The following is a 14,771-nucleotide window of genomic DNA, read 5'->3' on the forward strand; positions in this document are numbered from 1 at the left end:
CATTTACCATCAATCCAGTGGCCTGTCCATCCTTAGTCCATAGTGAACTGTATATTTTGTGATAGCACTCGTTCCACCATGGATGGAACTGAGTCTATAACAGGGAGCTGTGCCATAAGTCTTTGTGGGATCATCAATACATCCTGTGGTTCCTGAGCATTACTTTCTGGAATATCTTAAACACTCCTTCCGGAGTACAGTATATAATGTGTCTCAATTTGCACAACAAATCTCTGCCAAGTAGGTTAGTAGGAGCTTCTAGTGCAAGGAGAAAATAGTGTTTACACTGGAGTGACCCAATGGTAATGTTTGAATGTGCAGTCAGTAATGGTTCATCTCGCCTGTTAGCTGCACAGCCAAAATAATTTCACTGGTAAAAGCCAAATTCAAGGGAGAAGTTTATACAGATCTGATCGCCCCCATTTTTACTGGGAGATTTTGTTTATTCCCTGTAATTTTAATTTCCACATTTGGCTCCTAATCAGACCTAATAATTAACTGTTCTGATAGCTTATGGGTGTAGTTTAATCCTCATTGACCAAACCTCCCCTGATCCTGCCAGTCCATATGGTGGTCACAGTGTGCGCTCGCACATGTTCAATTGCATCATTTGTGTATGCAAGCACAATGTCACTTGCATGCGCACATATAATGCAGTCATTAACCTTGTTTAAATCTGGACTATGTGAAGCCCCATTATACTTGTATTGTATGATCTTCCAATCGATCCGACTATGTGCATGTACGTGCATATTACCATATCTATCTTTTGCATGCTGTTGTGCGCAATTTCTGGCTATGTGTCCTGGTTTTCTACATGTGTAGCATGCACCTATGGGTTCATGCGGGTATGCACTACAAAGTACCTTACCTGATAGACATTGTGATTGCTTTGGCTTTAGCGCTCGGATTCTTGCCACCATAAGTTTTGCACTCTGTTGCTCTTTTCTCTTAATAAAATGTTATGCCAATCTTTAATTATTGGAAAAGCAGTGGCTAATTGAGTAATTATACATTCTATATTAATTTGATTACTTTCATCGGTCAGGGAAATGTCTTCCTCTAATATAGCTTTTTTATTAAATTTGGGAACATCAGTACCTTTAGGTAGACAAGCCCTGAGCAATATATGCCAATCTTTGTTAGTAGGCTCGTGAACATTCCCCATGTCGTTCGTGAATGGTTAGTTTAGCCGAGTCAGTAACATTCTGGCAGTTGCAGTACACAGTTGTATTCAAAAGGGGTAGTCTAGAACTAGCCGGGTTGGTAAAGTTCTGACAGCAACAGTACACAAGGAGAATCCCAAAGAGTGGTCGAGTAACAGGATAGAAACAAATACCAGATATCCAAATCGGAGGAGATATCAGAAGAATGGTCAGGAATCAGCTGAGGTCAAATACAGGAGAACAAACAGAATGGAGGCAACTGGAACGCTAGAGCTGGGGTCCCAAAACTCTGACACCATACTGGTACCAGAGGCAGTTTTATATATTGGTGTGCTCCCAAAAATTAGCGCTGGCTGCGCAGCGACAAAAGATGCCACCAGAGCTCCTAGAAGTGTCCCGTTGCCTGAGACCCATCCAGAGTATCATGTTAGGTTGCTCGGCAACCAGACGCAGCACAGCACGGACAGGTGGCCGTCCCCGCACAGAAGAGGGATGGCGCCTGCCAGTACACCCTGCCCCCCTTTTATCCCAAGGAACAACAGAACATTGTTTGCAGAATTTTTTATGTTATTGAGGGGCATGCTTGCTTACCCAGGATCTCTCCGCAGAACCAAAGCCCTTCCAATGGACCGAGAATTGTATATGACCATGAAAAATATGGGAATCCAGAATTTGGCTGATTTCATACTCTTCACCAGAAGAACACTGAATGGGAGCCGGATGTGGAAGAAGCTGAGAAAATACATTGAGAACCAATCATCTTAACAAGGACACATGAAAGGCATTGTGACTTCTAAGGGAGGAATGCATATCGAGTTTATAAGTGACAGTATTCACAATATGCGTGACACTGAAAGGCACAATGAATCGAGGAGCCAATATCATAGAGGGTACCTTGAGCCTCAGGATCGGGGTGGATAACCACTCCTTGTCACTAACGTTCAGAACTGGTGTAAGACTAAGGTGGCGATCCACAAAATGTTTGTAGCGCAGTGATGATTCTAGTAGGAACACCTAAAAAAAGGTCTTGAGGACTTGATTTACATGATCTGTCTGACCCTTAGTTTGGGGGGTGGTAACTGGAAGAAAGCTTTAAATCCATCCTCAAGTTTTTACAAAATGCTCTCCGTGATCAGAGATAATCTCCTTAAGACATCCATGATGTCTGAAAATCTCTCTGATAAAGCTAAGTGCAAGCTGTCTGTGGAAGGAAGACCACACAACGGTACAAAATGGTCCATTTTAAAAAAAAATCTGTCAATAACGTCCCAAATAGTATCAAAACCAGCACTACAAAGAAAGTCCATCAAGATACTCACCCATGGTGAATCAGGATTCGGCAAGGGGAGAAGAAGACCAACAGGTGGATTTCTGGAACTCTTATGTTGATCAATGATGGTGCAAGCTGGGTCACCAGAATTGACGGTGCAACAGAGCAGTGGTCTTTTTAACACCGGCATGACCAGCCATCTGGGAGGAATGAGCTAAATGTAAAGCCTTAGGTGACGTTCTTGTTAAGAACATCCAAGAGGAGGGGTTCAAACCCTAGCTCTAGTAAGAGCCACAATGCTAGAAGGGTCAAAGATGGGTTGAGGCTCAGAGGGCAACAGTAGGTCGGAATTATCAAAGGGTCGAGACAAGGCAAAAACCGACCGTCCTTGGACCCAGGAAAATAGGTAAGAATCAGGTCAAATTTTAAGAAGAAAGATGCCCAGTGAGCCTGTCGAGGTTTTATGAAACGGGCATCACAAATAAAAATAAGATTTCTGTGGTCTGTGAAGACTGTTACCGGATGTAGGGTCCCTTCCAGAAAATGATGCCGTTCTTCAAGAGTAGATTTGATGTATTAATACTTCCTTGTCCCCAATTCCATAGTTACTCTCACTAGGGGAAAATGTTCGAGAGAAGAATCCACACGGTGTATGAATGCCAGAATCCGTCTTCTGAAAAAGTACAGCCCCGACTCCTACTGAAGATGCATCATCTTCCAGGAAAAGGGTCATTGTTGATCTGGTTAAGCCAGAAGCAGAGGAGAAGACCTTAATTAACAGAAGACTGATACAGCCTTGAGGGGCTGGGCAGGATTTAGGATTAGCAGACCTCCGGGTAAAGGTTGTGATGGGAGCTATAATGGTCGAAAATCCCTTAATAAACTGCCTGTAATAATTGTCAAAGCCAACAAATCTTTGGATGGCCTTGAGAACTTGAGGTAGGGGCCAGTCAGAGATGGCCAAAACCATAGCTGGATCAATTTGTAAACCATCTCCGGAAACTAGGAAACCGAGGAACAGAATCTGTGAAACTTCAAAAATATTTTTTTTTAGCATGCAATACAAGCAATGTTTGCATTGGTGGGTCAATACCTCCTTGACATGGAAGCGATGAGAGGTAAGATTGTGATAAAATACCAAGATATCGTCAAGGTAGACAACCACTGAGGTGTATAACTTGGAAAATCTCATTCACAAAAGATTGGAAGACCGCTGGGGCATTGCAGAGGCCAAAAGTCATCATGTGACATTCTAAATGCCTATCTCAAGTGTTGAAGGCAGTCTTACACTCATCTCCTTTACAAATACGAATCAGTTTAAAAGTTTTCCAAAGATCGAACTTGGTAAAATTCTGGGAACCACCGACTCTATCAAACATCGAAGATGAGAAGCAGAGGATAGCAATTTTTGATGGTTATACAATTGAGGGTGGTAATCTGTACAAGGACAGATTGACCCTTCCTTCTTCTTTATGAAGAAGAAACCTGTGCCGGCCGCAGTGGTAGGTTTTCTGATAAGACCTCATTGTAAATTTTCTCAAATGTATTGGGACATTGCCTGAATCTCAGGTATGGAGAGAGGATAAAGGTGTACCTTGGGAATGTGCTTGCCAGGAATCTAATCGATCCGACAGTCTCAGTGACGGTGCTAATGATATGGGATATCAAATTCAATGGGAGAGCAATTCTTATTGTCTTAAGACTTCTTTTTAAGAATGGAAGACTCGTCATTACTAAAGTCTATGCATATCCTATTGCAAAAATGAGTGTCACTCACCGGACTGTGAGTGCCATTTCCCGTGTGTTTAGGAACCGTGGCCGTCCGCCATCCTGAGGGTCTGCGCATGTGCAGCCCTTATCAAACCTTCAGTACCTGTTGCTTTTAATTGATTGGATGATCAGGCAACCCTCCCTATTTAAAACACCTGTGATCATTACCTGGTTGCCTGATCTTGGAGTCTCATTCCCCATGAGCCTCTGAAGGTGTTCCTGTGTCTCCTCGTGTATTCAGCTCCTGCTGATTCCTGTTTACTGCTATTGTGGTTTCCAGACCACTTCAACTCCTCTGTGTTCATCGTGCCTGCACTCAGCTGATTCCTATCTGCTACTACGACCGGACTCCAGTTCGTTTCAACTCCCCTGTGTTCATCGTCCTGCACTCAGCTGATTCCTATCTGCTACTACTACCGGACTCCAGTTCGTCTCAACTCTCCTGTGTTCAGCGTGTCTGCTCTCCGCTGCCTCTGTTACTACTACAGTGTTCCAGATCGTCTCAACTCTCCTGTGTTTATTGTGTCAGCTCTCCGCTGCCTCCGTTACTACTATAGGGTTCCAGACCGCCTCTACTCTCCCGTGTTCATCAGGGTTCCAGTTCCACTTACTACTGCTTCCTGAGTATTGCTTAGTTTATTCTGGATTACCTGCCGTGCGCTGCACCAACCTGATTACCGCTTCCACCCTCCAGTGGTCTCTCCTCCTGCCGGCCTCCAGCCGTTCAGGTATCCCTGCACGTCTCTCTGACAGCCTGCTCTCCTGAACCGCGGTATGCATACTTTCCATTGACTTTGCTTTTGTATTGCATGTCCATCTGGACTGAGTTGTGTTCTTCTCCGGAGCCTCCTATCCACTGAAGCTATTATTACCATTGACTTTGTTTCCTATTGCCGGGATAGCTATTGTGACTTTGTATACTTCAAGCAGCGCTTGTCAGTTGTTGTTGTATTGTGGATATCATCGTGGGATCAAGTACTGTGTGCCCCCTGTATACTCTGCTTTACATTCATCTCCTCGTGCCCCTCCTCACATATATATAGCAGTGGTACAACTTGCTGACGCAGACCACTGACTCCTGTTCCCTGTGACACCAGTTTCAAGTATGCTCACATAAGCAGTGGTACAACTTGCTATACGCAGACCACTGACTTCCCCGTTACCTACTTTCACCTGGACTCCGTTCCTTCACTATAGACAGCGGTACAACTTGCTATACGCAGACTGCTGACTCTCACTACCTCCTCGCTACTCCTGGACATTCCTCCTCACTATAGCAGTGGTACAACTTGCTATACGCACACCACTGACTCTCCTCACGTTTACTTGTCCATCTGGTTCCTCGTGTACATACATCTACTCATTACCAGTTGCTGCTAGTCATAGACTTTCCTTGAGCATTCTCTCACCATCTGCTGATTCTCCTGTTCCGTTGTCACCCTGCTACCAGAGAACCATAGTACCAGCTATATTACTCTGGTAAGTCCATCATCTGGTGATATCCTGGGCAAAGACTCCTAGTGCCCGTGACAATGAGTATCTATGGGAATATGATGGAACAGTAATATTAATTCATCATTAAGAAATTGCTAGTGACCGCATTAGCAGTGACATGCAATCGCCGCTATAGTCGAATTGCAATCGTATGGCATACAAGGAAAGTAATTTATAAGGAATTCAGTTTGATTGCTTTGACCGATTTTTCAATTTATCATGAAAAACCCGCACATCTGTTCCCTTCCTTAACTTGCATGCATTTTTGGTGTGCGTGCGTAACATGGAAATGTGTTCCTTACATAAAAGAAAAAATAAACGTACGTTGAAATCTAAAAAAGTTTCTATATATTAAAATATTTTACTATGTAAATAGGAAGGAAGTATAAAGTATCAATATGCAAATCCCATTAATGTATATCCGTACCACTTTAGTAAGTGTGGGAATTGGATTTGTAAGGAGTAATAAACATGTAATGCCCTATTAATACTTATTCTTCCTTACTCTGTAATGCATTTATGGTAATTCTTGTAAGATTACAAAATCAGGACTCATTTCAGGACTAACGGAAGGAGCCTATCTTAATCCATGTAAGTGCATACCCCGAAGGTTATCCCTGTTTAAACATGGAGGTGGTTTGAAGGTGTTTCCTAATTAAAATTTCCTATCACTATTATACTTTTGAAAAACTGTTGAATTTAACTCAATTCACCATACCAGTGTGTTTCACAGTGGTGTATTGATTTGTCCTTACAATTAACACAATATATGGTAGATCTTTGTGGGAGAAAAAGAGAACACTGTTATTTTGGAAATCTTGCAACAGAAGTAGACTGTCACTCACCAGACTGTGGGTGCTTCTTCCCGTGTGTTTAGGAACCGTGGCCGTCCACTATCCTGAGGGTCTGCGCATATGCAGCCCTTTCAAACCTTCTGTTCATGTTCCTTTTAGTTAATTGGCTGATCAGGCAACACTCCCTATTTAAAGCACCTGAGTTCCATACCTCGTTGCCTGATCTTGGAGTCTCATTCCCATGAGCCTCTGAAGGTGTTCCTGTGTTTCCTCGTGTATTCAGCCCAGCTGATTCCTGTGGTTTCCAGACCACTTCAACTCTCCTGTGGTTTCCAGACCACTTCAACTCTCCTGTGTTTCATCGAGACTGTGTTAGCTGATTCCTATCCGCTGCCTCCGTGCACTACAGTTATCAACTCACTTCAACTCTCCTGTGTTTCATCGAGACTGTGTTAGCTGATTCCTATCCGCTGCCTCCGTGCACTACAGTTATCAACTCACTTCAACTCTCCTGTGTTTCATCGAGACTGTATTAGCTGATTCCTATCCGCTGCCTCCGTGCACTACAGCTATCAGCTCACTTCAACTCTCCTGTGTTTCATCGAGACTGTATTAGCTGATTCCTATCCGCTGCCTCCGTGCACTACAGCTATCAGCTCACTTCAACTCTCCTGTGTCCCATCGAGACTGCACCTGCCGACTCCTATCCGCTACCTCCGTGTACCTGTGGTGTCCTGCTTGCCGCTACCCTTCAGTTCTATTCGTGTCTGCAGCCAGCTGATCCACTCTCCGTGCTTCTACAGTGTTCCTGCCTGTGTCAACTCGCCTGTCTGCAGCGGATCAACGCCTCGCTGCTTTCATCTCGGCTAGACCAGCTCTACACGTCAGTGTTCTCCAGATGTCCAGTTCTATATTCTACTGCTTCCTGAGTATTTGTTCCCTTCTCCGCTGGTCTACCTACCTGTGCGCTGCACCTACTTGACTACCGCTTCTACCCTCCTGGGACTTCGCATCCTGCCGGCCTCCAGCCGTTCAGGTATCTCTGCACTCCTGTCTGACAGCCTGCTCCTGAACCACGGTATGCATACTTCTCATTGACTGTGCTGGTGTATTGCATATCTTGCTGGACTGAGTTGTTCTCCCCTGGAGTTTACTATCCGCTAAGACTATTGCCATCATTTGACTGTGTTACCTTTTGCCAGATAGTTCCTGTGACTTTGTATTATTGTGCAGTGCTGTTCAGTCATTACTATATTGTGCATATCATCGTGGGATCAAGTTCAGTGTGCCCGTGTATACTCTGTATTGCAGTTCTCTCCCCGTGCTCCTCCTCACATATATATTCAGTGGTACAACTTGCTAGAGGCAGACCACTGATCCCTGTTTCCCGAGTCACCTGTTCTAGTATCCTTTCACATAGCAGTGGTACAACTCGCTAACGCAGACCACTGACTTCCCGGATACCTCCACCTGGATTCCATTCCTTCACATAGACAGCGGTACAACTTGCTAATCGCAGACCGCTGACTCTCATCACCTCCTCGTTGCTGCTGGACATTCCTCCTCACTATAGCAGTGGTACAACTTGCTACCGCAGACCACTGACTACCCTCACGTTTCCTTTGTCCATTCAGTTCCTCGTGTACTACTATCTGTATATTACCAGTGCTGCTAGTCATAGACTTTCCTCGAGCATTCTCTACCATCTGCTGTCTCCTGTTCTGTGATCACCCCGCTACCAGAGTACCATATTACCATCTATACTACTCTGGTAAGTCTATCACCTGGTGATCCCTGGGTAAAGACTCCTAGTGCCCGTGACATAGACACATCTACTCTCTAGTAAGTGTCGAAACAAAGAAGGAGTGATGAATCTTTTGTAAATGCCTGATTGGGGTTTTTAAATTCAAATACACTTATTATTTGCGACATTAACATGTTTGAATATGTTGCGAAGCTTTACTATGAACTTCATCTGCTATAGCTGTTTTATTGAAATAAAATATATATAATTACATAGCACATTTTTTATGTATATTTTTATGCACAATATGAAAGTTCTGAAGATAAGGACAATTAAGAATCTGGAACAAAGGGTGAATTGGTATTCAATCAAAGACTTTAAAAGAAGGACTACTTACATGTGGACTTTGTGATAAGGTTCACATTGCTTTTGTAATTTCACTAGTGCCAACAAAGTCTCCTATTGTGTGGTTTTGATTTTGACAGTGTTATAAGTCCAAAAGTCATGTTACCCTATTTGTACATAATATAACGTAATAAAGAGTCATATACACAAGAGAGAATAGTGTTATTTTAAAAAACAACAGGCAATTTTTCTGTATAAAATGTAATTAAATTCAAACACCACCTCATCTGTCATTTACCACTTTATAAATTGAGTAGGAATCTTCTCCCCTGCAGTAGGCCAATGGAATTTGAAAAGTAAGAAATCTGAATAGATGACTATACAACTTGACATAGCCACAATGCAAAAGAATGAAGCACTATTAGCAGGAGTGGTCAATATGCAAACAGTTAATCAGAACTAGTTAGATGGTGCTGCTGTTATCATCATCATCATCAGGAAATATATTTACGCCATTCCTCCAGTAGATGCAAATCATGCACATCCTAAGAAACGTATCTGGAAAAGTTTAATTAGTTTGCATCTCCAGATGTCATAATACCCTCATGTGTTTCATTTAGCTCAATATTTAATGGTTTTGTCTTTCCAAATATAAAGAAATTTTGCCTTTAGTGTCTTTAAAATAAAAGGACATATATTAAATGTTTAGGTTTCTGTTTTATGGATGTATCACTGTATTGTTTTAGCAACTCACATTGAGCACAAGCTTTTGGTGTTCAATTTACCATTCTAATAAATTTTCATAAAATCTGCTTATTTGTAAATGGTGTTACACTTAGTAACTCCACCTACAAAAAAATCAGATTTTATGAAAACTTCCTAGCTTGGTAAAATAAAAATGCTTTGCCTGTGCTAAGAGTTCAATAGCTATATATAGTGGGCCAAACAACAGGCCAACCCTCACAAATTAAACAATAATAAATCACTTAACGGAAATATACTATTCATCATATACATATATCATCCGTTATAGCAGTAAATAAAAAAATGTACGTGTATTGAAACATATAAAACAAATAATAAATGTGAAACATCAATTTGCATCACATGACTGGTAATAAATAATGACTATACTTTAGAAGTCATTAAATGAACAGTCAGATAAAAAATTATAAAAACATGTCTTTTCATGCTGGACTGCAGTGTAAGTGTTGTCACTACATAATGAAATACAGAGTCAATTATGAACAAGACAAGAAATTGGGCAAAGATGGACAGAACATGATCATTCCTAATTGCTGTGGTATATGCACCATAATGAGCATAATAATATGCAATATCCACAAAAATATTGTTTTGCAGAGGTAGGTATCTTAATAACTAGAATAAGTGAAAAACATTCCTGATATTTCCTAGTGCTGCATTTATTTAAGTTATTCAGAGTTATCAGAAACAGATTTATTTTCTGTTAATCCAGTACCTGAATGTTAGGAGGATCCTCCAGTAGTAGCTCACAATGCAATCTAAACACATACAGTAAGAGTCACTCTGCAAGTAGATGCAGTGCAGTGTGACAGTTACTAGAAAGTGGAAGCATTTATGAACAACAGCAACTCAGCCACAAAGTGGAAGACTATGTAAAATCAATGACTGCTAAAGCGCATGTTGCCTAAAAGTCGCCAACGCTCTGCTAATTCCATAGCTGAAGAGTTCCAAGCCTTCACTGGCATTATTGTAAGCACAAAAACTGTGCAGCGGGAGCTTAATGGAATGGGATTCCTTGGCCGAGCAGCTGCATGCAAGCCTCACATCACCAAGACCAATACCAAGCATCAGATGGAGTGGTGTAAACCACACCGACACTGGACTGTGGAGCAGTAGAAAAGTGTTCTGTGGAGTGGTGAATCACGCTTCTCTGTATGGCAGTCAGATGGATGAGTCTGGGGTTGGTGGATGCCGGGAGAATGTTACCTACCAGACTGCATTATGCAACTGTAGTTTGGTGGAGGAAGGATAATGGTACAAGGCTGTTTTTCAGGATTTGGGCTAGGCCCCTTTTCTCCAGTGAAGGGCATTTTTTAATGCTTCAGCATACTAAGTCATTTTGGACAATGCTATGCTTCAATCTTTGTGGCAACAGTTTGGGTAAGACCCTTTTCTATTCCAACAAGCCTGTTCCCCAGAGCACAAAGCAAGGACTATAATGACATGGCTTGATGAGTGTGTTGTGGAAGAACTTGACTGGCTTTCACGTGCCCTGACCTTAACCCCAACAAAAAGAAAGTCTGATATTTGGTGTGAGAAAACTGTGTTGGAACTGGAATATTATGTTTTAGTTTGCTAGTCAGGAATGACTTGTATTTAATTTGTGTCGGACAGACAAAATTAAAAAGTATATATGGATGGCAGTGAAGTGTGGGTACTCAACCCTGATTGCTGTTGCCTAGTATGTCTGCTAAGATGTGTTTTGCAATCAGTTGCTGCTCCAGCAGAAGTACTGAGATGTGCTTTGCAATGTGTTGTTTCATCCCAGTATGCCATCAGTTGATGACTCTTGTGTTTCTTTTGTATGCAATGCTTACCAGTATGCTGTCAATTATTTACAGTACCTCCTTCTATTAATGCTTTCCTTTTACAACTAATTTATTTTTGTATTTGCTTCTTTCTAAGTTTATTGGGCTGCATGTTATCAACAGATTGGTACATAATGTTTGTTGACTTTTTACTGACAACAATAAACACATTGAAACTAAAACTATAATTCTGTTTTGGATGTATTTTAAATAAGTATAATGATAGAATGCATATTGTCTTTTATTGAAAACAAATTTCTTGTATTATTTTACTTTGTCTCTTCCAAGTCACACAATATAAAAAACACCAAATTGACATCTAAGTTGAGTAATGTAGATTTGCAGTGAAATTAAAAGGAGCACTATATTATTTTATTGAAAAGTAGAATTATGCTAATGGAATGTTTAATATATAACTTCAAAAAGGATCCAATAACACCATTTAATGGGACATATAAACAAATTGGGAGAATTAAATTAAAATGTAAATCTTGTAGTTGATATTATGTTAGTTGCACAACTCCACCACTTAAAAAATTGATTGAAGTTCACATAGATCAAAGATAAAAACACAGCTTGATAGTGCAGTAGCAGACATTTCAAAGGTTTTCATTTATCACAAACAACAGTGTTAGACTTACAGAATTGAAACAAAAACAATAACACCCTGAAGGGGAGGCAGTCTTAATTTACATTTAAGAGGGAAAAACCATTGGATGCATGCTATGGAAGAAAATCTTAAATGTATTGCCTGACTATTTAATTAAATTAAATAATCAGGCATGAAGTGCTTTTGTAGGTATGTACGCTATTGATCATTTAGAATTAGTATTGCAAAAATTATCCTACTATAGGGCAAATTGATTACTTAAATGTTTTTCACATACAGATAGTGTTATTTAAAGCTTCACTGGTGCAGAGATGATTTTGAGTGGCCAGGAGAGTAGTGTAGTCATCATTGTCAATGATCATGTTTCCTTCAGTAATTTGAAAGTGTTTTGCTTACATCTTGCATTATTTGAAATGTGAAAGCAAATTATGTCAAACTCTCATCTGAATGAGTCCTTTGGGGGAATTTTGTTAAAGTGTGGTTTAGTATGCACACTGTTATAGGATCCTGTGTTCCGACATAATAATGATACAAGCCTTTGGTCTTATTAATAACTAATCTCATAAATTTTTGAGAAATACTGCAATTTGCGTCTTTTTCGCTATTTAATAATACGCAGCAGTGACATCTCAGATATACTTTAGAGACATTATTTTACACAACCTTTTCAGTGGCGCACGCAGGGGGGGTTTCTGAGTCTCTAGAAACCCCCCCCAGCGCTAAGTGGCCACTGTCCTATACAGCAGCCGCAGCGCTGTCAAAGAAGCGTCCGCGGCGGTGCTGTATTGTATACAGCACCGCCGCAGACGCTTCTTAGACAGTGCCGTGGCGAAATGGCGAAATGGAGCTGCTGCGCATGCGCAGCAGCTCTTTCTCGGTTTTTTTTTTGTTTGTTTTTTTGGGTCTGCGGGGAGAAACCCCCCCCGACAATCCTCCGTGCGCCCCTGCTTTTTAAGCATTCGTCTTGTACCATGCCAACTGTAAACAAGAAATCCTAGTTGTTATGCTTACGCAGTCGAACTAGAAATCCGTAAGAGCGACTTACGTGATCCCTCTGTTTGACAAGGCTTTATACCGCCTAAATATTACACATTTATTGACTTCAACATCAGATAGCCCACCATTATGTGATAATCACAAAATAAATATCAATCTATCAATTACTTCTCTATACTGCATTATCTATATAAACATCCATTCATACAAGCAGACACAAGGTACTTATCTTTTACTTTACAAAGATAATCAAACATACAGAACATAAATGCATACATACAATACAGATAATACATTATAGATTCAGCAGGCATGATGTTAATATAGATTAATTCAAAAGTGAGTTTATAAATATCCTATTTTGTTGTTGTTATTAACCTTAAACTTAAGCAATCTTAATTTGTATGTTTAAATTCAGGGTTTCCTTTGTGTGTGTATATATATGTATGTACTAGTGTTTATGCTGTATGACAGAACGTGTATATGAATTTTTATCGGTCATTGTTCTTTGTGTCATGTGTGTATAAATGTAATAAGAGAAAGAGAAAAGCATTTAATAATAAATGTGTTTAAATGTGTAAAGAGAAATGTGTGTAAGCAAGCACATGTTTGTGTTTTTAAATAGGATTTATACAGAGGATGTGTTTAAGTGGGAATAAAGATAAATGTCTGTTTGCAAGTGTAAGAAAGAAACATGTGTTCAGGTCTAAAGAATAATACAGGTCAAGCAGAGAGAGAGAGATTGGGGGAAGGAAGCTTAAGTCCATTGTAGTGTAGATAGTAAGCATTCCTGAGATGTGGAAAGAATCTAGCCTTTGTGAAGCATGTGTGAAAAGGTTACCTAAATATTTAGAAAGTTAATAGAAATAGATAAAATCTCTACATATACATGCAATCAAATTATATTATAATTCAGGACAAGCAGAGTTAATAGATGGAATAGATGCAAGTAGAGTATAATAATAAGATAAAAGTTAACAGAAAAGATGGATAAAATGCAGGCAGAGTATATAAGTTGCAGACAGATATAGACAGATGTAAGAAGATAAAACATACTTGCCGACTTTCTTCAGCTCACTTCCGGGAGCCAGCCAGTGGAGGGGGGCGTGAGGGGGGCGGGACGGCCAAATTTGCGGCATTTTGGCCCCGCCCCCTGCGACGGAATTGCGGCGTTTGGGATCTAATTCTGCCCACTTCACTAGGAAGTGGGGCACTTCCTAGTGGAGTGGGCAGAATTCGGGAGATTGCCACACTCGCCCGGGAGTCCGGGAGACTCTCGCAAAATGCGGGAGTCTCCCGGACATTCCGGGAGAGTTGGCAAGCATGAGATAAAAGTTAACAGAAAAAATGGATAAAATGCAGGCAGAGTATATAACATGCAGGCAAATACAGACAGCTGTAAGAAGATAAAAGTTAACAGAAAAGATGGGTAAATGCAGGCAGATACAGACAGATATAAGAAGATAAAAGTTAACAGAAAAGATGGATAAAATGCAGGAAGAGTATATAAGATTCAGGCAGATACAGACAGATAGGCTATAAGCTTACTGTGGAGTGTGTGTCCTGTAGGTTCCAAGTGGAAGAGATGTTCCCTCTTCCAGGTGTGTATGTGGTGTGGCCAAAAGAGACTGATTTCAGGTTGTCTTAAAGTTTATAAACCTTTAACCAGAAACACATTGCTTCAGGTAGTTGGTAGTGACCTCCTTAAATGGACACTGAACGATGAGTCACTATTTTGTGCTTAGCTGTCCTTCCTGTCCAGTTGAGCACATGCATTTCTTTGATCTAACTTCCTGTGGAGCCTCGTGTTTTTCCTTAGTCTGAAATGCTCCCTGCCAAATGTCACATGTTAGAGGCAATTTCTTTGTTTGAAATGCCCTGGCTTTCAGCCAGTTCTTGATCTGCGCATGTGTTCAGTGCGTGCAAACAGCAGTGGAATGCTAGCGGCTATTATACGTGGCTCAAGCTCCACTCAAAGCAATTGCATCATCACATGCGCATAAAGGAGC

The sequence above is a fragment of the Mixophyes fleayi genome, chromosome 5 (genome assembly GCF_038048845.1).
Source record: "Mixophyes fleayi isolate aMixFle1 chromosome 5, aMixFle1.hap1, whole genome shotgun sequence".
Classification (NCBI taxonomy): Eukaryota; Metazoa; Chordata; class Amphibia; order Anura; family Limnodynastidae; genus Mixophyes; species Mixophyes fleayi.